This window comes from Mirounga angustirostris, unplaced genomic scaffold, assembly GCF_029215605.1.
Source record: "Mirounga angustirostris isolate CCGP_5_RB_7025 unplaced genomic scaffold, mMirAng1.0.hap1 SCAF_10, whole genome shotgun sequence".
Lineage (NCBI taxonomy): Eukaryota > Metazoa > Chordata > Mammalia > Carnivora > Phocidae > Mirounga > Mirounga angustirostris.
This window is the reverse complement of record NW_026991718.1, coordinates 17,748,345-17,774,661: the sequence shown is the minus strand read 5'-3', so window position 1 is coordinate 17,774,661 and position 26,317 is coordinate 17,748,345. Positions and strand designations below refer to the sequence as shown.

Below are 26,317 nucleotides of genomic sequence, written 5' to 3'. Positions count from 1 at the left end.
ACCTGATGAGGTGTAACTTTTCCTGTTCTATTTTTGCCCTGGTGATGAATAGCACTTTCCCTTAGTGTCATGTGAATTTATTCTGTTTTGAAAAGACCCTTGCTTGATTTATCGAAAAGTTAAGTTGGCAGAAGAAGTTCTCAAGTTATATATAAAGCATCTGTCCACTCATCCAAACCTCTTCCCAACAGAGTTTCATTTTATACTTAGGGAGATGTACAGGAGGTATTTCTTCTTTGGAATCTTCTTAGAACTTTTGAAATCCCATCTATCATTCAAGATTCACCTAAAAGTTATTTCAATATGAAATTTTTCTTCCTCAGCCAGAGTAGCACTTTCTTTCTTTAGGTATCAAGATCTACTCCTAGTACCTCACCTGTAGATTCTATCCTACTTTGTTGGTGTCAGTTGTATGCATCTACACATGATCAAGCTTCCATTTGCAACTCCTACTTCATACTGAAAGTCCTGGTAGACATTTCTTTTTTCCTTTCTTTCTTGACTGACAAGAATCTTAAGTCTTGCTCAGGTAGAATATATCATTGTGTAAGTTATGATGAGAGGCCCTGCTTCTGGCTATAGAGACCTAAAAGTCTGGAAAATAGTCTTCTTTTGCTCCCGACATTGGGGCATGGGAACATGACTTAAATTAACTGATAGCATAGTCCTACCTAGAGCCCTAATTTAGAACATTGATGCCCATCAGTAGGGGCTTTTGAGAATTGGTGTTAGTCATGGTAGGGACAGGAACCAATTTTTTGGTGGGGATCATGGCTCTGGTCCAGGAGTGGTTTCCAGTGTCTAATGGTAACATCAGTAGTGTCCCATCCAGACCATTCCTATAATGTGATCTTGCCTCTGGTTCTGGTTCCTGCCCATTTTCTGTAGCTGGCTCTTCATTTACATGTTGAGTTTGCAAACTACCTGGTACTCTTCTAAGAAACCATCATTTTTTTTGTTTGCAACCAAGAACCCTGACTGGTGGAGGAAGAATCTTTGTTTTATTCAGATTTGTTTACCATGTGCCTAATAAATGTTTACCGAATGATTTAGAGCATGTTGGATATGATGTCTGTGGGAGCCCCATGGGGAATCAGAAGGCCAAATTAGCTCATTAATTACACTTTCATGTTAAATTTTAGAGTGTGTGATTCTAGAGAAAGCTTTAGAATAGTCTCTCTCCCTTTATCCTTCTTTTCAGTTCTGAAGATCTCAGTATAGATTTTCAGCAGCCTGTGGGGTTAGCTTGTGCCTTTTTAACTTTTGTTGGTTGTGATGTTCAGTTGTGCTGGAAATTACAAGCCTGAGAACTTTCCTGGACATCTGGAGTCATTAATGGACTGAAAGTACAGGAGGGGCATAACTGAGTGGATTGCTCATTCTTCCTGCTGTGTGGCCTGTGGTGGCTGCTTTGGAATTGCAAGTACCAGGGACCTACTAGGCAGAGGGGAGAAAAAGTGGCACCACAGCAGTTTCTCCTTGTTACACTTTTACTAGGTCCTGATCTTGCCAAGGAATTTGCAAAGATGTGAGCTTTCCAGAATCCAAGAACAGAAGTCAAGGGAGGGGGAGAGGAGCCCTGTCCTTCCTATAACCAGAGCTGAGGGCACAGATACTCTGGGTCTGGAAAAGGGCCTGAGGTTTCCTGGTGGCTCCATTGCTCTGCCACCTCCTGCTGGGGCTTTCCTGGCACTGGCAGAGCCCTGCGCATGCGCGCGTGCGCCATGTGCAGGCTGAGGCTGTCAATCCCTCTGGGGGGACTCACCGGCTGACAGCGAGTGATGAGTTTCCTAATGCTCCCGATGGCTGCAGCCCCGCCTGGAGGCTTGGCTCCTGCTCAGCAGCTGCCACACAATCGCGCTGCTGGCCTTCCCCACAGCCTCAGGGGAGCCCCGCTCCAGGTTTGTGCCACTTCACTGACTCCAGAAAGCTGTACATTTACACCATGGGGAGTGAGAGAAGTGTGTTTATCAACCACCAGGCTTGGAATGAGAGTCTTCTCCTTGCGGGAATGCATCAATCACTTCTCAGGACTGACCCTTTGTGGTAGTTCCTCGTGTAAATGATGTTTTGCTTTCCCTGATTGCAGAACGAAATGAGAGCTTTATAATTAAGTGTGCAGTAAACGACGTGGTGGTGGCCCTTTGGGTCCTCGGTCCTCTCAAAACAGCTAAGCGTGGGGGTAGCAGCTTTGGGAAAGATGAGATTGATTGGGAATTTCTTCCAATGTCCTGGTTACAGTTAGCGAAACGGCTACTAGGTGATTTCTAGGTGACACTTGACCTCAAACACGGCTTTAGGTTTCTGCTTGGGAACCTGCCATAGCTCAGTTTATGCCAAACCATTTAAATGGAAAACCCACCGGAAGCCTCTTGTGTTTCTACTACCCAGTGAGCGATGGAACCTAAGCCCAGGGCTTGAATTCCAAAATTGGAACGAAGGGGCATTTGTTCTGTTTCCCGAGTGGTGATGAAGCATTTTCAAGGACGTTTGGAGACAAAATTATGTTGATTTAACTTAGGATAAGACCAATGGGTTGTTTTTCAGAGAAAGATGAAAGGCCATCACTTCTTTACACACCCCCTCTATCTCCTTTGGAAATAGACAGCCAGTGAGAACATCATCCCATGTACTTATTAGCAGTACTTCCAGGCTGTGCCTATTAAATGAATTGTTCTGAGGTCAACATGAAATGCCAACTGGAATGTAACAAAAAGATATCAAAATAGAACAGCCCTCTTTGTGATCATTAAGACAAAGTTAAAAAGGGAGAAATCTATACTATTGACCCAACTTTGATATTTTCTGCTTTCGTTTAGGGTCATCACCACAGATCTCAGTTACTAAACTCATTACATGTTGTAGAGGTTTCCTAAGCTGTGTGATTAATAATCCTCCTCTGAATCAAGGCATCACAAATAGTGTGTTACTCTGCTGCATGAGAAATAGAGCCACCAGGACCAACTAGTGTCGTCTGCAGCCAAGGACTGTGATTTCTTTCGTATCAGCCTCTTCTGACTAATGTTCGGATCCTGAGTCTTGTATGACTTAAGTTGCGCTGAATGACAAACAATGCTAACTGTATTATGGGTCTTTGTTCCTTACTGGCTCTAGGTAGGTACCATCAAGAAGCCTTCTCAAGACCAAAGGGGAATACAAAAGAGGTGCCAAGATGATAAGCAGCTCTGTGGGGCTTATCTGTCAATGCACATCCTCTCCATAAATATTTTCACCTGGAAGTTAAAACATCTAACTCATAATAACAAGAACAATAGCAGTAACTACTCTCTTTTTTGAGTATAATTACAAGATGATGCAATGAATCCCTTGCACTGTGTATTGGAGTTTCCTCTTTGACAGGTGGATTCTGTTATTAGATCACAATATTCCAAGGCTTGTTTTGGTATCTCCTGAAGGAGTGGGACATCATGGATGGAGTAGCCTGATTTCAGCCTGAAAAACCGGACTTTGGAAGGCAGACCCTGGATAGATTGGAGTGGCAAGACTTGCAGACCCCCTCACCACTTTATCCTCTCCATTTTGGCTTTGAAAATGGGAAGATAGCTCTTTGATTTTGGTACTCTGCTCATAGGTTGGATGGGAGCCAGGTTGTGGGTGCCTCAGAAGGCAAGCTGTCCTGTAAGTGGACTATCAAAGTGTATACTTTGTGGGCTTTTCCTTTTCTTCTCTTTCTCTCAAAATTTGAGATTCTTGGCTATATGGATATGTATATGTTTATGTATATGTGTGTGTATTCACTATATATATATATATATACACACACACACATATATACATATATATATATATATATATATGTAGTGAATCTTATAAACTGTCCTTGAATTATATAGAGGATTATTACATGAAAGATTTTGGCTCTCCTATTTATTTTTTTATAGCAGAAACCATGCCTTCTTGAAGCTAGGGTAATCCTAGCAGCAGTTTCAGGCAAGACTATCAAACAAATGGTGATTTGGGCTGCTGTTCTCTTTTGGAAATTGTCTCTTTGGATGTCCTGGTCTTCATTTTATTAATGATAGAAAATAAAGGAAATAGAAATATTCCCATATTACAGATGAAGAAAATGAAGCTTAAAGAGGGTGTCATTCTAGTAACAAAAGCAAAGGTGGACTTGGGACCTGTGTTAGTCTGGTGACAAAGCCCATACTACATATGTGATGATAATATTTCATGGCCTAGAGGAGAGGCTCTAACTTGGCCCAAAGGAGAAACCCATCTTTCCTCCTCACCTCATTCTCCAACAGCTTCATACTATATACACATGTAAACTAAATAGAATAAATTACTCTCTATGGTCATCATGGCCAAGGCAGTGACTGGGATGCTGCCAAACAGGGAGGCTTTTCTATGTGACTTTAGACCAATAAATTGTCCTAAGGCCCAAAGCTCTGCAGCTATGACAGTATTTCTTGGCAAGCTAGAGAAGTCATCCTTGTAATGTTTCCTGACTCAGAGTTGGTACTCAACGAATTTTTATTAAATTGAACAGAAGGTTCCAAGTTTAGTGTAAACCTTAGGAAGCTTTTGCTTTTCTAAATACTTGCATATTTATTATCTTATGTGAGCTTCATGAAACATCTATGAAAATATCCCCACTCTGCAGAGCTGACAAGCTAGTTACCAGAGGACTTGAGACTGTCCCAAGTTCATAGCATAAGTCAGTGTTAAGCTGGGCCTGGGAATCAGGTCTTAAAGTTCATGGTGCAGTGTGCTTTCTGATTTCTTCTTGAGTATTTCCAACTGGTCTTTAAGTGTCTTGAATTGAGAGGAAAAAGACAGTATTTCTCTAAATGCTGAGTTCTCTTCCCCTTAAAAAAAGGAGGAACTGATGGCAATGATGGTGATGGTGATGCCAAATAATTCTGTGTTGAACAATCGATCCATATCCTTGTGTTCTCACCAGAACTCTCCTGGTCCTTGATTTCCTGTGGTTGTCTGAGATCAGGGAAATCTTAGTCCACCCTAGAGCCCTGTAATCATAGGCTGGGTACACACAGTTTCCATAGGATTTTATTCTGAAGATCCTAAATATGGCTAAGTCCCCAAACACAGATAGTGCTCTCTTTAGGACTGGGTACTTTTATGGCTTGGGGAAGAAGGCAAGACTGGTGGTCTTTTTTTGGTTGTAATTTTAGGTCTATTCAAAAACTGGTTTCTAGTGATGCAGGAAAATTATGGCCTGGGGTGATTATGGGCCTGGTAGTTATTGCTCAGAAGACCTCAGGAGTCAGAATTTTTTATTGAGTTGGGGACTCCAAAGTTTAGATCCCACAATGTTTGAAGTCAAAAAAACTTCCCCCTAGAATCTTCTTACTCAAAACATGGTCCTTAGACTAGCAGGATTGGCATCACCTGGGAATTTTTTGGAAAAATGTAGACTGGCATGCCCCTCTTAGGACTGCTGAATCATAATCTGCATTTTAGAGAATCTACATGTGATTAACATGCATATTACAGGTTGAGAAACACTTTCTGTGATATCATGATTTATCATAAGAAATACATAATTGATCTTGTCCCTGGTTTCTGGCACAGAGCTCCTAAAACCCTTGGAATTTCCAGTGAGGAGAGCAAGGAAGGTGTCTTTTGTTATGTTAATTAGGCGACTTTTGGAATGCACCTGAAGTTGGGGGCTGGTTGCCAGGGGAGCCAATATGATTAGAGAGCAGAACTTTTAGTCACTCCTGGACCCCCTTGGAGGGGAGAGGGCTGGAGGTTGAATCAATCACCAGTCGTCACTGATTGATTTAGTCCATCATGCCAAAGTTATAAAGCCTCCATAAAAACTCAGATGAAGCGGTTCTAGAGCTTCTGGGTTGGTGAACATGTGGAGGTGCTGGGAGAGTGGTGTCTCTGGAAAGGGTATGAAAACTCGTGCCCCTTCCTACATAGCTATTCTATCTGCATGTTCATGTGCATGTTTATGTTGTCTTTTGTCATATCCTTTTATAATAAACCAGTAAACGTAAGTAACATGTTTTTTTGAGTTCTGTGAGCCCCTCCAGCAAATTAATCAAACCTGAGGAGGAGGTCATGGGAACCTCTGATTTATAGTTGATCAGTCAAAGTCGCAGTGACAACCTGGACTTGGGATTGGCATCTGAGGTTGGGGGCAGTCTGGTGGATCTGAGCGCTTAACCTAAGGAATCTGATGCTGTCTCTTGGTAGACAGTGTCAGAATTGAGTTGAATTATAGAAACCAGGTGGTGTCCAAGAATTGGTGGTATGGGGAAAACCCTTTACACATTGTAATTGAGACCCAGAATCATTCACTTCCCAAGATAGTCTTAAGGGATACTGTATTAATCAGGGTTCTCCAGAGTAACAGAGCTGATTGGAGATATATGTATATATCTCCAACATGGACACACCCAGAAATAATGTTTAGACAAATATCTGGGCACTCTGTGATTCAGTCAGGTTGACATAAAATTAACTATCACAAGATATCCAGTCACCTGACTATACCTGCTTTGGATTAAGAATTCTATTGTCGTTCTTGCAGAACAAGGAGAGTAAGCTGTCAGCCTCCATTTATTAAGAGCCAAGGACATTGCTAAATGGGCATTAAAGTTGATTGGAGGCTGTGTTGATTAGTCAGTGTAAGCTTGAAGTTATAGTTCCAGCTATCCATGTGGTCCATAGACCATAGCATTGGTAGCACATAGAGGAGAGCTTATTAGATGTGCAGAATCTCAAGCCTGCCTCAGTCCTGTTATATTAGAACCTGCCTTTTAACAAGATCCCCAGGGGCTATGTATGCATATTAAAATGTGAGAGGCACTGCTGGTATTTGATCCAACCAGAAGTGCCTATCTCTTTTCCTTAACTAAATGAGGAAAATATATTAGGGTTCCACCACAGGCTGTTTTGGGGATGGATCCTTCTGGGGGCACTCCGAAGAAAAATAACCGGGCACCCTAGAAAGCAGTGGTTCTCAACCCTGGCTGCACACTAGCATCACCTGGAGAGATTTAAAAGGAGCCTAATGTCTGAGACACACTTGCTGATAATCTGATTTCATTGGTCTTAGGTCTGGCCTGGTCTTGGAGACGTTTCCATCCTTTGCAGATGAATATAATACCACTGCTGTAAACGGAGCACGGAAGCCCTTCTCCAATCTCGCTTCAGTTCTGAGTCAGATCAGAGGTGAACCTTTTGAATGCTTATTTTAATTTTTCTTAATTCTGAAGTAATCGTCAGGATGGAGAGAAAATGTGGGCAGCTTGTGGCACTGAGGGAAGAAAGGTCGAAGGACACAATGAAGGAACAAGGCATACATGGGGAAGCAGAGGAAAGTAAAGCCTCATCTCGATTCTTTGGAGAGTAAGAATGTTTTCCCTGAGGAGGCAATGACCCAGCGTGTGTTACTGTTACAGTAACAGTAAAAGGTCTTGGAGGAATGAGCATTTCATATAAGGAGAACAGTGAAGAGATTCATAGCCCAGCCTAGGAAAATGAGTATATAGATACAGAACAAGAGAAAAGGCAGGGTGCCCATTTCAAAGTCTGGAGGGATGCACATCATTTGTCTTTATTTCCAGCTATGATGAGTGTTTCAAACAGGTGGTTTAAATTAAAGAAAAAAACAAAGTTTTCTGGATGGACAGTGATGAGCAAAAGTTCTTTTGCAGAAGGACTGTCATCTGTTTGTTTGGGTTGATACGGGCCTTTGTTTCATTCTATGGAGACAAATGACTCTATGTCTCTCCGCCAGTTACATTATTAACTATACTGGCATTTTATTTCTAAGTCAAGGGATAATCTGAGGCTGAGCAAAGAGGAAGCATTGAGAAGAGGCCTTGCCACAGGCTGCTGACTACCTGACATTTCTCAATGAAGAATCATTGCCTCAGAAGTATTCTGAGCTTCTCAACACTCCAATCAGACAACTGTTCTGATAAAACTCAAAGTAAGTTTGTTCAATCTGCTATCAAACCACAGGTATAAGGAATCATATTCCACACATTAAAATAATTAAAGCCCACTCCTTTCTTGGTCAGTGACAAAGATGTGTCGGTACACCTACCAACATCCAAACAGCATCCTGTGTAGCTTCCCAAGTGAACTGCAGGGACTAAATGTTAAGAAGGGCAGTGTGACTTGGGGAGGTAGAAAAGTTATGATGGAAATAGTCGTGGCTAGAAATCATAAGATATCAAAGGCAAGATGCAGATGTTTAAGTAACCAACATGGTTCAAAGCCCAAGCTGCTGATAAAGACAAAGACCCAGTCTATTGAGGAGGATAAAGATGAAGACAGTGGGTTCCATTGAGAGTGGTTGGAAGTACATGATATATCAAAAGAGCAGAGAGTTCAGTGGACTGGTTAACACCAGTTCTAGTGACATTTAAAGTTGTCTCTGAAAGTACAATGCCCATGAGCTTGATACCTGATTCTGAGAAGAAAGTATGAGTTCAAACAGCAGGATTGCTTGGGTCACAAGTGTTATTGTAAACACCCATGCCCTTGTCCCAGAGTATGACAGGATTCAATATCTTTATTGCCTATTCAATATCTTTACTGATGGCTGAGATGAAGGAATCGACAATGTGCTCATCAGATTTGCAGACTATACTAAGTTAGGCAAATTCACGAATAGCCCCACAAGACAGGAATATAATTCGAACTGATCTTGACAAGATGAAGTGACTTCCTAGTGGGTCACTTTGCACATAAGCAAGGGTTCCAAGCTGTCCACAAGCTAAATACAGAAGTCAAACTTCCCTCACCTTTTCTCTTTTCCAGACCTCCATTAAAGTTCTGGATTACATTCTCGACATAAAAAATGTAAAGGAATCTAAGGAAACAAGGGTTCAAAAATGCAAAATGTATACATAATCAAAGGGAAAATTAGAAATTATGTCCACGCATACAGAAGGTGCTAATAGCTGTGTATTCAGTGGAGAAGGATGGCAGGAGGGAGGGAGGGAGGGAAGAAGACAGGAGGAAGATAAAAAAATGGTAGCATGGGATAGAACAAATGAGACTCTTATGGGTAAAATCTCTGTGACCTTTAAGGGAAGAATCATTACTCAGAGCTGGAAAGAGTAGATATTCATCAAATTAAAACAGGACGGCACCAATTGGTTTCCTGGTGTCCCACTCAGCTTTGAAATTTTATGATACCTGACTTCATAACTGGCATTTCCTGTCACTGGGACTAAGCAAAAAATCACAGTTGGGATGTGAGCCCATGGTTATGGAGAAGTATCGAGATGAGGCTTTACTTATGGAAGGGAAATCACTTTTTTTCCCCCAAGTTATTCAGGAAAGACTTCATGGAAGAGGTGGAATTTCAGTGATTATTTAAAGGATAGATGATAATTGAGAATGGTGTTGAATTGGGAAAAGGATAAGGGATACACGTTGCCAGCCAGATTACCAGGAACATTAATCCCTGAGTCTATTAACGAGAAGCTATTAGGATATCACCCCGGAGCAGTTATGTGTACTTTTCCCAAGGCCTTCCAGAGACAATGACTGAATTGTTATACTGTGCTTTTCAGATATTCCAGGGGGAATTTCTAATCTGCTGACTAGAGAACTGATTTCACTGAAGTCAAAGAAATGAAATATTTCTTACCTACTCTTTCTCCTCCTTTTCCCTGGACCAGTCCTATTTTAAAAAGAATATAAAATATTTTTTTTTGCAAAAATGCTATAAACCTACTACTGATCAGACAAAATACTACATAATTACTTAGTTGTCTGATATTCTAAGAAATGAGTTACTTGCACACAAGTAAATGTTCTGTCCATCAAATCAGTTGGAAAGCCTCCAAGAACAGGACCCCTACAGTCTCTAGATTTAAGGTCCGTGAGTTCTTATTCATCTCCAGTTTATCTTTAGTGCATGCATGGAGTAGGACTGAAAATAAACACTTGCCAAAAAGAATGGGAATGCTGCATATTCTATATAAAGACATCTTGACAGGGACTGTATGCAAAAGTGCATCTAGGGCATGTGTCCATATAGGGTGTATTCAGAAAGTTACTATTTTGGTAGAAATCTTTGTGCCACCTTACCTATTCTTTTCCTTAATGCTTCCAGGCTAGACTATATTTCCTGATATACAGTCTTGTAAGAATCAGAGCAGTATGATCCACTGCCCCAAAGTTGATTTTTAAAAGTCCAAACAAGTATGTGAAAGAGATGCTTTATTGTAAGTCACCAATGTCTTTTTTTTTTCTTAATGACAGCCAAGTGTAAACACAGTTGTTATAGTGTTATACAGGTCCTTGTTTTGTATGTTTTAACAAAGAGTTATAGATTTTTAACTCCACAGGAAACTCACAAGTGCCTTGCGCAGCACACTTATTTTTATAATGAGGAGAAACCAGTGCCTTCCTCCAAAGTACACATCCGGTTGGTGGTAAGGCCAGTGTTAAATGCAAGTTCATTGGATTTTATTCTAGGACCCTTCTATACTCACACATCCACCGTCATATTTATGGGAAACCTTCAAATGCCTCTCACCTCTTCAAGGGAAAATGGCTGGCTTTGCCAATGAGGATGGAGGAGGCTCTTATTCACTAAAAGAAGGGATGGAGTGGGAGGAGGGGGTCTCCATGGCGACCCCCTCCTCCAACTCCATCTCAGGCTTCAGGGGGACAAAAACAGGAGGAAGGCAAGGTCAGAGTGGGAAGCCAATGGCCAGTAAACCAGTTCTAATAGTGCAGAGCTGAGGGTCCAGAGCCAAAAATCTGAGGTACCAGGGAGTAGTAATCAGATTAATAGATAATATACAAGACAGAAATAACCTGGGAGATTGCTTGGCAAACCACTGTTGTCTGAAGCCAGCTTTTTTTTGTGCTGGCTGCTAGGCAGAGGATGAGTGGGCCAGCTCATTTAAAGGGCCAGCTTGGCACAGGCAGGAATCAAAGGAGAACATGCGTCAGTGTAGAAGAGAGTGTTGATTTTTATTTTGCTTCCAGAATAAGAGGCAGTTTGGTGAAGTAGAAAGGGAACATAGGCCTTGGAGTCAAACAGATCTGGGTGAAACTTCAGCTCCCTTACTCATTTGATGTGTGGCATGACTCTGAGCAGGTGATCCTGAGCCTCGTCTCCCCTTTGTAAACGGGGGTTTATGATACCCAGCTGGGTGAACGTATGTAGTTAGAGTACTGAGCACATGGAAGGATTTCAGCTCAGTAAATGTGTGTCTTTCCTCACAAATCTCTCCCCTTGCCTTCTCACCTTGCCATCCCTGCCCTGTCTTCCACACACCGTCTATGTCTGAGACGCACAGTTCGAAAAGAACAGGCGAACAATGGAGGGGGAGTTGCTGTGACTTTCGGTGAGTGAGCCATCAGAGGGGGGAGGAATAGCAGAGGCACATGACTGTATTCACCTGCAAGTAGGGCTTGACCTGTCCACGGGTGTGAACATGTTCTGTGTGGAGAATCTCAGCATCACCAAAGACTCTGATCAGAGGACTCGGTGGGTCTGTGACCAGATTAGCCTTCCCAAACCTTCCTTCTTCCCTGCAGAAGAAGCCAGTGTGGAGTTCCAAGACTCCACAGATTCTTCAAAGCCCCTTCCCTCTCGCCCCAACGGTTGCCAGAATTCCCCTTCTATCTCAGGTTCACTAATTTTCTCTGCCACCTGAACTTTCCAAAATTTCTCCCTAATTTGCTCATCCTAATTTAGTCAGTCAACCCAGAATTGTGGAATACATATTATAAGCACAGTATTGTATAAGGGACTTGCCAAAAAAAAAAAATAAATAAATAAACAAAACCAACATTGTTCTTGTTTTCAAAGAGTGTATAATCCACAAGGAAAGTCAGGTATTTCATAATTCATCACAATAGCACTTAATTTGTAGAGCTATTGTAACAAAATACCCCAAACCGAGTGTCTTAAACAATAGGAATTTACTGTCTCACACTACTGGAGGCAGCAAGTCCTAGGTCAAGGTGTTCGCAGGGCCTGGCTCCCTCTGACGGCACTAGGCCATGCCTCTCTCCTAGCTCCTGGTGCTTGCAGGCCATCTGATGTCCCCTGACTTCTCCTGTATCACTCCTATCTCTGCCTTCATCGTCACATGGCATTCTTCCTGTGAGTGTGCCTCTGTGTCTGAATTTCTCCTTTTTACAAGGACGCCAGTCATATTGGATCAGGGGCCCACCCTCCTCCAGTATGAGCTCATCCTAACGAAATAGATCTGCAACAACTTTTTATCCAAATAAGATCACACTCTGAGGCATGGAGGGTTAGGACTTCAATTTATGAATTTTGGGGGACACCATTTAACCCATAAAAGCCCTTAATGAAAATTAAGGTGGGGGAAGTCCGGGGTTCTGTGGAAAATTTGTTCTGTCTACTTTCTTCACTGGTGCAAATTCCATAGGTCCTCCTCCTCCCCAAACTCCTGCTTGGCTCCTCTACTCCATGGTGACCTCCCCTCTTTGGTTCACAACCTTCACTGGGCCTATGTCCTTTTTCCTCTACTAGACTCTAAATTTCATAAAAGCAGAGAATATGTCTTCTCCTTCCCTTGTGACTGCTTTGGCAGTAATGAATCATCAAAGCCACAATGCTCAGTGGAGTTGGTGACTTGGTGACTGCAGCATTCAGCAGAGTGGTGCAAACACCAGTCTTCCCTGCCCTCACCTCCACCCTCTCATTAGTCTGTATCCGGCAGCCCTGGCTTCCTTTGGTCATAAAGCCAACAGGAAATCTCTCACAAAGCATACACCCCTCCAGAACCCTGTCCTGTGGCAGGGACACTGAGCAGAGTACTGGCAAGAGGCACCAGCAAATGTCTCAGCACCTGGACTACTCCCTGTGAAAAAAGCACGGTAGCAAACTACATGATTCATTAATGAAAAATGACAACATCATCAGAGATCCTAATGATATCCTTAAAAATCACAGGGTGTACATAGAGCATCCTTGCTTTTAGCAGGGAGATCAGATCCAGGAATATATTCACAGAGCTGTTAGTGTTTTGACACATAACATGGAATGAGGGAAAAAAAAACCCATATGCATCTTCATTTGCATCCATAAAAAAGTCCAAGAAAATATATGTACTTAATCTATAATATTCACCTATTGTATAGAATATTGAGCCTGATTACAAACTTATGCTTCTGTGACCTTTTTGAATAAATAATTGGGTTTTGTGGACCTGAGGTTAGAGATCCTGGATGATCCTAAGACAGCAAAGCAGATGGTGCATTAATAACGGGGGTATTAGGAGGATCGGCTTCCCAATTCCAGTGCATTCATTAATATACTTTAGACAGTTTAATTGCTTCCTGAAACACTAATTGAAAGAGGTTCATTTGCAAATGCCTAAGTTCTAATAATATAAATCTGGCACGGTGCCACAGAAGCCCCTTAAATACTATTATAAGACAAATTGTGGCATTTAAATAAAGGCAGCTACATTTTTAAAATAAAATTGGTACATTGAAACATAATGTATAGAATTTTTTCAGAGTAGGAAAAAGAAAGCCCAGTAGGTGCTGAATCTTTCCAATATTGGGGTTTATGAAATACTCACCAACATCACGCTACTTGAGCCTTGGGATTGTGAACATCTGGTAGACTCTGTGACTTCAGCAGCACAAAGCAGAATGTTCTCGTTTACATAAACTCATTTCCTGGAGGGATAACTCTGGAATCTGTTATTTCAAGAGAATATGTGACTAAATGTTACACCTCTGAAAGAAGGATTTTCCCCTTAGAATCACTCTGCCTATTGACCTTCCTTAAGTTGTATTTCATGCCTTTTTATAGGCATACTGATTCTCCACACACTTCCGCAGTATTTACTAACCAAAACTCTGAGCAGTAGGCTAAGAAGACATAAGGAGTTTGTTTCCATGTGAAAAAAATTAATACGGATGGATCAGCACCAAGATTTTAGTAATTTTGTTTCCTTTGGTGGGGTAATTCTTAAATGAATGGGCGTGAGTGTTGGCTGGATTGCTTATTGGCTGATAGAGCTATGGGTAATCGATGAACCTGTTGTACTAGATAACAGTGATCACCAAGTGCCAAGTCTTCCACCAATGAGTGGGCCCTTTGATGGTTTCCTTTACTTCTGTGAAGCAGGAGCAAGATACTTGACGTAAGTGGTCATTGAATAACTTCTAAGAGCTGAACACAGTTTGGTGCCCAGGACTCTTCTGGGAACAGTGGAAGTCTTTGAGGAAAGACAAATGAGAGCCACGGACAAATACAAGGCATGGCTTGGTGTTTGATGGGCCAGTGAGTTAGGGGTGCACCTGCTTCTTTTCAAGCAGACAAGTGGCATTAAAAAAGTGGGAGAAGGGCCTTTCTGGAGACTTTGTGATAAGACCAAGGAGCTCTTTTGTGTCAGGAGCTACTGTACTTTTTTGGGGGGGGTAGTTTTCCTCAAGAAAATAGGAAATGACTTGTTGCATTTGAATTTTTTTCTCATTCCCATTGATTGCTGTCCAGGTGTAAATCTTTCTCACTTTTCTACTTTGAGTCCTACTTGTGGCAAAGACTAGCTGGCTTCTGATAGTGTCTATGTATTGAATGTACATGATTCCTGCAATACATTGTACTGATTGTGCTTTTAATTTTATTATGCCCTTAATTCCAGTTATAATTTAAAAATTACATTTTTAGAGGCAAACTAAATTTTTTATTTAAACTAATTTAAATATAAACAACAAAATGACCTTATCTTTCCCTTATCTCTTCACCCCCTTGGCCCTATATTCTTGACAGGGATTCTGACTTTAATCAGATATTGAATGTAGTACCTACCACAGAAGCAGTTATTGCAAAATAACTTATTTTATCCTCTCCTTATCCCATCTTCTGTTCTCTTCTCCTTTTTTTCCTCTTGCCTTTATCCCAAGAAATGATCACAAGTAGACCATCAGTAAACTTTGGTTAAATTGACTTGGAGATAAATATTCTTGAGAATGGATTAAAAGAAAATCAACCTTACTTCATCCTAGGCTAAAGAGGTCCTAAGTCCTGGGGTCCCCATGTTTGATTTAGTTGCTGGATATGTGGAAATGTTGGTTTGACATCCTGCAAAAGGACAAACTTTGAGAGATGATTTAGCCCTCTTAAATAGATATATAAATATATTGTAATCATTATTAGGGCCAGAAGGAAAATAGGACTCTGCTGGTTCACAAAAGCCAACATACCTTTTCTTTTGTATGTCTAAAAATCTTCACCCTGATTTCTTTCCATTTTGATATGGCTCCTCATGGCCTATTTCACTGCATACCCACAGACCTCTGGCTAAGCTCAGAAATAAGGCATGTCTGCAAATGAACCACCTCCTTCATCATCCCTTTCTTTACTTCCTGTCTCAGTGAACACACTGAGTTATTCTCAGCCCCTCCCCTCTCTCATCATACCCTCATCTCATTGACCACTAATTTTTGCCTGTCCTATCTCCTCAGCTTCTACCTCATGTTCTCGTAATCCTTTCTTCACACTGGTTCCCAGGTGAAATTCCTAAATGTGAAATCTGACCCTGTCACTCTTCTCCTGCTTAAAATCTGCAGGATAAAGTTCAAATGCTTTAAAAGGGTATTCTTCCTTTAAAGCTGCCCAGATCTTTTTTAGTAGTGGAGTTCTGTTCCCTACTCCAGGTTCCCTATTCCCTCCTTTAGGCCTCTATGGAGACTTTTGAGTTGCTCTGTTATAATAGGATTCACAGTCTATAATTACTTGTTTATTTCTCCATCTCCCTAAAGTTGGCCCTTGGAGGCAGAGCCCCAGTTTTGTTTTTCTTTTAAGTTTTTCTGTCCTCATCACTTGCCAAAAATGGGCGTGTATTAGGTGCTCCATAAATGACTATTGACTGTAATTGAATGTAACAGGAAGGTGATTTGATTTTTGGTGAGAAAAGAAACTTGACAGAATAAGAACTATATAGTGTCAAAGAGGAGTCAAAGATATGTCACATTAGAAGGTATTGTGCTGAATATTTGAGAGCTCCATCCATACACAAATGTCTACACTATAGAAACCAGACCTTTGAGAGCTAAGATCTATATGACTTTGTGGCTCAGAACTTCATAGCTCCTCTGTTTAAAATAACTAGCTCTCTCTCTATATTTCTGCATGTATGTACCTTGATATATGGCTCTATGTCTTCAAAGACTGAGAATGCATCTTGAAATGTATAAACAGTGATACATTTTTTTGTAGTTTTTAATTTTATTATGTTATGTTAGTCACCATACAATACATCATTAGTTTTTGATGTAGTGATCTACGATCCATTGTTTTCGAAAAACACCCAGTGCTCCATGTAGTACGTGCCCTCCTTAATACCCATCACCGGCCTAACCAAACTCCCCTCCCCCCTCCCCTCTAAAACCCTGTTTGTTTCTCAGGTCCATAGTCTCTCATGGTTCATCTCTCCCTCCAATTCCCCCCGCCCATTTTTCCCTTCCTTCTCCTAATGTCCTCCATGTTATTCCTTATGTTCCACAAATAAGTGAAACCATATGATAATTGACTTTCTCTGCTTGACTTATTTCACTTAGCATAATCTCCTCCAGTCCCATCCATGTTGATGTAAAAGTTGGGTATTCATCTTTTCTGATGGCTGAGTAATATTCCATTGTATATATGGACCACATCTTCTTTATCCATTCATCTGTTGAAGGGCATCTCGGCTCTTTCCACAGTTTGGCTATTGTGGACATTGCTGCTATGAACATTGGGGTGCATATGGCCCTTCTTTTCACTACATCTTTGTCTTTGGGGTAAATACCCAGTAGTGCAATTGCTTGGTCATAGGGTAGCTCTATTTTTAAATTTTTGAGGCACCTCCACACTGTTTTCCAAAGTGGCTGTACCAACTTGCATTCCCACCAACAGTGTAAGAGGGTTCCCCTTTCTCCACAACCTCTCCAACATTTGTTGTTTCTTTCCCTGTCCATTTTGGCCATTCTAACTGGTGTAAGGTGGTATCTCAGTGTGGTTTGGATTTGGATTTCCCTGATGGCTAATGATGATGAACATTTTTTCATGTGTCTATTAGCCATTTGTATGTCTTCTTCAGAAAAGTGTCTGTTCATCTCTTCTGCCCACTTTTTGACTTGATTATTTGTTTTTTGGGTGTTGAGTTTGAGAAGTTCTTTATAGATCTTGGATACCAGCCCTTTATCTGTAGTGTCATTTGCAAATATCTTCTCCCATTCTGTGGGTTGCCTCTTTGTTTTGTTGACTGTTTCCTTTGCTGTGCAGAAGCTTTTTATCTTGATGCAGTCCCAAAAGTTCATTTTTGCTTTTGTTTCACTAGCTTTTGGAGATGTATCTTGAAAGAAGTTGCTGTGGCCGATGTGAAAGAGGTTACTGCCTATGTTCTCCTCTAGGATTTTGATGGATTCCTGTCTCACATTGAGGTCTTTCATCCACTTTGAGTTTATCTTTGTGAATGGTGTTAGAGAATGGTCGAGTTTCATTCTTCTGCATGTGGCTGTCCAATTTTCCCAGCACCATTTATTGAAGAGACTGTCTTTTTTCCATTGCATGTTTTTTCCTGCTTTGTCAAAGATTATTTGACCATAGAGTTGAGGGTCCATATCTGGGTTCTCTATTCTGTTCCATTGGTCTGTATGTCTGTTTTGTGCCAGTACCATGTCTTGGTGATCACTGCTTTGTAATATAGCTTGAAATCGGGCAACGTGATGCCCCCAGCTTTGTTTTCTTTTTCAACATCTCCTTGGCGATTCGGGGTCTTTTCTGATTCCATACAAATTTTAGGATTGTTTGTTCCAGCACTTTGAAGAATGTCATTGGAATTTTGATCGGGATGGCATTGAAGGTATAGATTGCTCTGGGTAGCATAGACATTTTAACAATGTTTATTTTTCCGATCCATGAGCATGGAATATTTTTCCATCTTTTTGTGTCTTCTTCAATTTCTTTCATGAGTGTTTTGTAGTTCCTAGAGTATAGATCCTTTACCTCTTTGGTTAGGTTTATTCTGAGGTATCTTATTGTTTTTAGTGCTACTGTAAATGCAGTCATTTCTTTAATTTCTCTTTCTACAGTTGCGTTGTTAGTGTATAAGAAAGCAACTGATTTCTGTGCATTGATTTTGTATCCTGCCACATTACTGAATTGCTGGATGAGTTCTAGTAATTTGGCGGTGGAGTCTTTTGGGTTTTCCACATAAAGTATCATGTCATCTGTGAAAAGAGAGAGTTTGACTTCTTCTTTGCCAATTTGAATACCTTTTATTTCTTTTTGTTGTCTGATTGCTGTTGCTAGGACTTCTAGTACTATGTTGAACAACAGTGGTGAGAGTGGGCACCCTTGACGTGTTCCTGATCTTAAGGGAGAGGCTCTCAGCTTTTCCCCATTGAGGATGATATTTGCTGTGGGTTTTTCATAGATGGATTTTATGAGCTTGAGGAATGTTCCCTCTATCCCTATACTCTGGAGAGTTTTAATCAGGAAAGGATGTTGTATTTTGTCAAATGCTTTTTCTGCATCCATTGAGAGGACCATATGGTTCTTCTCCCTCCTCTTATTAATGTGTTCTATCACACTGATTGATTTGCGAATGTTGAACCACCCTTGCATCCCGGGGATAAATCCCACTTGGTCGTGGTGGATGATCCTTTTAATGTATTGTTGGATCCTATTAGCTAGGATTTTGTTGAGGATTTTGGAATCCATATTCATCAGGGATATCGGTCTGAAATTCTCCTTTTTGATGGGGTCTTTTCCTGGTTTGGGGATTAAGGTAATGCTGGCCTCATAGAATGAGTTTGGAAGTTTTCCTTCTGTTTCTATTTTTTGAAACAGCTTCAGTAGAATAGGTATTATTTCTTCTTTGAATGTTTGGTAGAATTCCCCAGGGAATCCATCAGGCCCTGGACTCTTGTTTTTTGGGAGGTTTTTGATCCCTGCTTCAATCTCATTACTGGTTATTGGCCTATTCAGGTTGTCAATTTCTTCCTGTTTCAGTCTTGGCAGCTTATAGGTTTCCAGGAAGGCCTCCATTTCATCCAGATTGCTCAGTTTATTGGCATATAGTTGTTGATAATAATTTCTAATAATTGTTTCTATTTCCTTGGTGTTAGTCGTGATCTCTCCCCTTTCATTCATAATTTTATTAATTTGGGTCCTTTCTCTCTTCTTTTGGATAAGTCTGGCCAGTGGTTTATCGATCTTATTAATTCTTTCAAAGAACCAACTTCTAGTTTTGTTGATCTGATCTACTGTGTTTCTGGTTTCTAATTCATTGATTTCTGCTCTAATTTTAATTATTTCTCTTCTAATGCATGGCTTAGGTGTCGTTTGTTGCTTTTTCTCTAGTTCTTTAAGGTGTAGAGTTAGTTGGTGAATTCAGTATTTTTCTATTTTTTTGAGCGAGGCTTGGATGGCTATGTATTTCCCCCTTAGGACCGCCTTTGCAATATCCCATAGGTTTTGGACCGATGTGTTTTCATTCTCATTGATTTCCATGAATTGTTTAAGTTCTTCTTTGATTTCTTGGTTGACCCAAACATTCTTGAGCAGAGTGGTCTTTAGCTTCCAAGTGTTTGAATTTCTGCCAAATTTTTTCTTGTGATTGAGTTCCAGTTTTAGAGCATTGTGGTCTGAGAATATGCAGGGAATATTCTCAATCTTTTGGTATCGGTTGAGACCTGATTAGTGACCCAGTATGTGGTCTATTCTGGAGAAAGTTCCATGTGCGCTTGAGAAGAATGAGTATTCTGTTGTTTTAGGATGGAATGTTCTGTAAATATCTATGAGGTCCATCTGGTCCAATGTATCATTCAAAGCTCTTGTTTCCTTGTTGATTTTCTGCTTAGATGATCTGTCCATTGCTGAGAGTGGAGTATTGAGGTCTCCTACAATTAACGTATTGTTATCAATATGACTCTTTATTTTGGTTAACAGTTGGCTTATGTAGATGGCTGCTCCCATGTTGGGGGCATAGATATTTACAATTGTTAGATCTTCTTGTTGGATAGACCCTTTAAGAATGATATAGTGTCCTTCTGTGTCTCTTATTACAGACTTTAGTTTAAAATCTAATTTGTCTGATATAAGAATTGCTACCCCAGCTTTCTTTTGAGGTCCGCTGGCATGGAAGATAGATCTCCATCCCTTCACTTTCAGTCTGGATGTATCTTTAGGTTCAAAATGAGTCTCTTGGAGACAGCATATGGATGGGTCCTGTCTTTTTATCCAATCTGCAACCCTGTGCCATTTTATGGGAGCATTTAGGCCATTCACGTTGAGAGTGATTATTGAAAGATATGAATTAATTGTCATCATGTTGCCTGTGAAGACGTTGTTTTTATAGATTGTCCCTGTAAATTTCTGTTGTAGATCACTCTTGGGGTCTTTCTCCTTTTATAGAACCCCTCTTAATATTTCTTGCAGGGCCGGCTTAGTGGTCACATATTCTTTTTTTTTTTTTTTTTAATTTTTTTTTTTATTCTTATGTTAATCCCCATACATTACATCATTAGTTTTAGATGAGGTGTTCCATGATTCATTGTTTGTGCACAACACCCAGTGCTCCATGCAGAATGTGCCCCCCTCAATACCCACCACCAGGCTAACCCATCCTCCCACCCCCCTCCCCTCTAGAACCCTGTTTGTTTTTCAGAGTCCATCGTCTCTCATGGTTCGTCTACCCCTCCGATTTCCCCCGCTTCATTCTTCCCCTCCTGCTACCTTCTTCTTCTTCTTCTTTTTTTTTTTTCTTAACATACATTGCATTATTTGTTTCAGAGGTACAGATCTGAGATTCAACAGTCTTGCACAATTCACAGCGCTTACCAGAGCACATACCCTCCCCAGTGTCTATCACCCAGTCACCCCATCCCTCCCACCCCCCCCACTCCAACAACCCTCAGTTTGATTCCTGCGATTAAGAATTCCTCATATCAGTGAGATCATATGATACATGTCTTTCTCTTTTTGACTTATTTCACTCAACATAATACCCTCCAGTTCCATCCACGTCGTTGCAAATGGCAAGAACTCATTCCTTTTGATGGCTGCATAATATTCCATTGTATATATATGTGGTCACATATTCTTTCAACTTCTGCCGGTCGTGGAAGCTCTGCATCTCTCCATCCATTCTAAATGAAAACCTTGCCAGATAAAGTATTCTTGGCTGCATGTTCTTCTCATTTAGTACCCTGAATATGTCTTGCCAGGCCTTTCTGGCTTGCCAGGTCTCTGTGGATAGGTCTGACGTTATTCTGATGTTCCTCCCTCTGTACGTAAGGACTCTCTTCCCCCTAACTGCCCTTAAGATGATTTCCTTGGTTCTAAGATTTGCAAGTTTTACTATTACATGCCAGGGTGTTGGCCTGTTTTCCTTGATCTTAGGAGGGGTCATCTCTGCCTCTAGGACTCGAATGTTTGTTTCATTCCCCAGATTAGGGAAGTTCTCATCTACGATTTGCTCAACTACATCTTCTAGCCCTCTCTCTCTCTCCACTCCCTCTGGGATTCCAATTATTCTGACATTGGAATGCCTCATGGTGTCACTTATTTCTCTGATTCTATTTTCATGGATTCTGAGTTGTTTTTCCCTGGCCTCCTCTTTTCCCTTTTTATCTATTATACTGTCTTCCAGATCGCTTATTCTCTCTTCTGTCTCAGTTACCCTAGCTGTTAGATTATCTAGATTGGATTGGATCTCATTGATAGCATTTTTAAGTTCTGCCAATTCACCTTTTATTTCTGCCCTTAGAGACTCTATGTTGCCATTAACTGATTTCTCCATTCTAGCCATTGTCTTCACAATTGGTAGCCTGAATTCCATCTCCGACATCTTGGTTATATCTGCATCCATTTGTAAATCTGCAGCATAAGTCATAATCTCTGAGTCTTTTCTGTTTTGGGGGCTCCTCCTCCTAGTCATTCTGTTGATGGGTGTTTGAGGGAATGTATAGAGTCGAAATTATTGACCAGAACCCAAGCAAGGTGCACCTGTTTTCTTGGGACCTTAGGGTTGCTGGCCTCTTGTTTTCCCAGCCTGTCTTCTGTGGGAGGGGCCTGCCTTGCTGTTACTCAGGCAACCCTGTTTGGGCGGAGTTGCCCTGCGCCCCTGGGCTCAGCGGGAATCAGTCTTTGGGGCTTTTGTTCTCTGGCGCCTTTCCCTGGCGGCTTTGCGCGTCTCTTCCGCGAGTCAGAGCAGAAGAGACCATTTCCAACCCTCTGCCTCAGAGCAGAGAGACCTCAGTCTGTTCTTCAGTGAGCTCTCCAGGCCACACTGTCTCCGTTTCTGTCTGTGCTGCTATAAACTGCAGCGTCCTGGGTTGTGCACCCCTCCGCAGCGCCCCCAGTCCTGCCTCCAGGTCGGGGCACGTCTCTGCCCTTGTGCTTCTAAAACCGCCAGCCGCTCCCAATTTGCTCGCGCACGACTCTGCCGCTTGGGGTTTCCACCCCCGGGGGTTGCAGTTCACCCGCGCCACCCCGGGGCACCGGGTTTCTGTCTCGGAGGCTGCAGTTCCCGTGTGCGTGACTGTCCCTCTGGTTTCTGTCGGGGGGGGGGGCTGCAGTCGGTCTGGTTTTCCACCCTGGGGGCTGCCCTAAAGTTCTTTGCCGATGCTACCGGTCTGCGAGTCTGTGCCCCTCCCGCAGCGTGCGAGGCTGTCGCTCACCGGCGGTGTAGGGTCCCCACGTCCAGGCTCCCTCCCGCCGCAGTTTATCCTCCGATATCTGCCCCGGAATCACGGCTCTCCGCTTCGTACCTCAAAACCAACTGCCTGCGATATTCTGTTTGTAGAGATCCAGATCTTCTTACATCTCAGGCTGGTTTCGTGGGTGCTCAGAGTGGTCTGGTAGATATCCAGCTCAATTCCGGGGACCAGTTGAAATAGGGTCCCCTACTCCTCTGCCATCTTTCCCCCCTTCCCCAGTGATACATTTTAATGAATATAAAAAGTTACCCAGGTAGGTTACTTGATATCAAATGTACTTTTTTCAACCTGCTAAATCCTATCCAGCCAGAGTTAAAAAGTTTCAAATTACCTTCTTTAGGAAGATACCTTTGTATTATAATAGTTCCATAAGTAATGTATTGTTTGCTGATGAGAAGTTCACATGATACTGTTTTAGGTAAGGACCCTGAGAGAAAAGGGTTTGGAGAACTGGATCCTAGACCTTAGGGGTAACAATACGATTAGCTGATACTATGGTGTGGGGAGGAATAAAGGGAGGGTAAGGTCTTAGATTTTGAGCCAAGTTTTGACTACCACTATGTTGCTTTTATTTGATTTTGAAATATTGTGAGATTGTCTCTTGTAATTGGTAATTAGTGAAAGCAGATTCAAGTGATAAGAACACATTTAAACACGGGTAAGGGCAAGGTAAGGGTGAGGGTGCTTTAAGGTTAGATACTTTAGGATATGGAAGTCCCGGGTTTTCATGGTAGAACTAAAAGTGTCATCTCTAAAGAATTAACTACTATAAATGTTACTGATTTGGGTCCTTGGGCTCTCCAAATAATAGAAATTGACTGGGGCCAAGTGGAAATTCCAGGCAAGACTTTGATTGGGGCTCATGCTTGAGCACAAGGGAGACAGCACAAGGGAAGGAGTCCTTCAGGCTGACTCTATGAACAAAGGCCAGGGAAAATTTTTAAAGAAGCTAAGGTGGGAAAGGAAAACACCTAAGCATGTAGAGGCGGGGGTTGACACAGTAGACAGAACATGCTCTGTCATGTATCATAAGTCTCATTAGCATGTTGAGTCTCCAGCCCTGGGCATGATTTTTAGCCTTATAATGAGGGGAAACTTTAGTGAAAGGTCATTGCTGGTCAGTGCTAGTCAGTGCCCCTTGGTAAGTATCTTCCTTCCATATTTCTGCAAGATATGCTAGTCAAGAGGCATAGAGTTTCAGCTTTCAAGGTTTCACAGTAAGGATTGAGGAGACCTGAGTCCAGTCCCTGCTCTGTCTCATAAACACCAAATAGCCACAGTCTCAACTGCACATAAAGCATTGATTTAAGGATTTTCACTAATGTTTGAATCAGATCAAGAAAGACATTTGAGGATTCAAAAGTTATATCCACCAGAAAGGAATCAGAGCATAAAATGTATGTCTTTGATATTGATAATAATTCCTAAAACATTCTAATAGAAAAATTTAAAGTCAGTTGCCCTAGACTTATATTCATTGATGTAGGTATGACTACATAAGGAAACTATTAACCATTAGTTAACTATTGATCCATTCATTCACAAATAGAAACCAAGCCCCCTCCACTTCAATTTCTATCTCTCATATACATGTATACATATAGTGTAGATCACTAAAATCTACAGTAAATAATTTCATCTCACCTTGTTTGCATTTTCCTTTGTACAAGTCTTGAATGAATTAGTCCGAGAAATCTAATATGACAATTGAGAGTGAAAGGAGGCATGTTGAGACTAGAAATAAGATTATTTTTAAGGACTTGGACTGAATTATCTGTGCGTGCAAGTAGGTATCTCATTCATACTCATTAAAGCAAGTTCAAATAAATTCCTGCTAGGGGATACTTCTTAGGACTTGTCTCTACTTGAATCTAGTGAAAGCTCTCTTTTAAATAATCTCATGTTTCACACTGAACACTTAAGCTGGTTTTGTGTCGGAGACTTTGTCATATTTAATGTGCCTAAATATCTCAAACCCCTTCCTATTTTGGGGGGGCATTGCACTTGATGAGTCTTAGTGGAAGGTCCACACTGGAATTTAAAGGAAGCCAGAGGCTCCATTTCCCCTTTCCGTTGTTGAAAAGGTGAATCTTACCTAGTAGACTTCATCAACTGGCTGCTCTTGTCCCAAGACACAGAGATGTAAAGACTATTTGGAATTTATTTCCATGGTGGTGGCATCCAGTGTCAGCAAGAGCGGTATCAATCATTGGGGTCCTCACTGTACTTTTCCTGTGACTTGATTTTGGTGCTGATTTCTGTTCCCTCTTCTTTCTTAATTTAGCTAAGAAATGTTTTTTAAGATTATTAAAAAAATTATCTCATGATCATTTTTGGTCAATTTATATAATTTAGGTCCATTCTTCCCCATGTGTACTTTTTGTCCTTTCACATGATATGTGTAGAATAATATATGCATTCTTACATGTCCGATGTAGTTTTAAATAAATGGATTTCTATTAAATTTTCCTTGGTAAAAGTGTTGTATTTGTGAGCTGTCATTACTTGAATGTAATGGAATGACTTTGAATCTCAGATTTTACCCTGGCTCCTTTCCCTTCTCACAACTAATGCCCTAAATCTGTGAGAGTTGACTAGAGTTAAACTTTATAAAAGAGTACAGTTTGTTCCGTTTTATATTTTGGTGTGTTGAATTATCACTTGACATTATTATCTAATCTGGGTTATGTTTAAAAGTCAAAGTCATTAAATATTTTAAGCTTCCTCTGAGGTTTGTCTTTTCTTATTAGGGCTGGGGCATGGAGAAAATGTACATCTGAAAGAAATTGGTAATGAAGGTGCCAAATCTCATGGGGAAAAAGGGTCAAGTTCTTATGTAAGACAGAAAAATTCTAGCTCCTATACAGATGAACTAAAGAGAACTCGATTCCAAGTCTGAGACTTTCAAGGAGATTTAGAGGTCAACTTTTCCTTCTCCTACCTAATTGTGTAGATAAAGTCTTAAAAAAAAAAGGCTCAAGAAAATTGTGAAGCTGGAGGAGGGGCTGGAAACAACTTAGCAACTTAAAGGTTCTGACAGTGGTGTCATTAATAAGTCTTTAAAGCCAAATCAGTTTTAAAACCTGTTACGTTGTAATAGAAACCCAGCTTTCTTTTCCGTGATCTGTCTTAGACTAACAGAAAAAAGGTCAGAACTGGGCTGATCAAAATCAATCAGGCTGTAAGAAAATGCTACTCCAGATTTGCCCGCTGGGGGCATTGTCTTAGATGACAAGTCCAGCCAGCCCTCCAAAAATGGTTCAGCGGTGAGGCAGGCTGCCCACTCTACAGTGTGGACAGATACAGTTCATGTGTTTGTGTTTCTGCTCTGTGAGGATATTTAAAGAGTTACTTCCTCTTTTCTTTCTCTTCCTTCCTTCCTTCCTTCCTTCCTTCCTTCCTTCCTTCCTTCCTTCCTTCCTCCCTCCCTCCCTCCCTCCCTTCCTCCTTCCTTCCCTCCCTCCCTCCCTCCTGCCTGCTAGGATTTGGCTATACTTCATCCATTTTTTTTTTTAAATAGGATTTTTAAAATACAGTCCTAAAGAACATTTGGATGACAGTGGGCAAATCTGACTTTCTACATGGCTTCACGTAATTGATGTGACAGCTTTAGACAGACATATTGATTAATAATTCTGTC

The 26,317-nt window shown here is 41.2% G+C and overlaps 1 long non-coding RNA gene across 1 annotated transcript in view; it reads left to right on the top strand.

The window, feature by feature from the left end:
- The window catches only part of LOC135361838 (uncharacterized), a 443,895-nt gene that overhangs the window by 395,261 nt on the left and 22,317 nt on the right, over positions 1–26,317 (top strand). Inside the window, exon 5 of the long non-coding RNA XR_010405979.1 lies at positions 7,058–7,173. This is a non-coding gene — a long non-coding RNA (uncharacterized LOC135361838). The remainder of the gene's footprint in view (positions 1–7,057; positions 7,174–26,317) is intronic.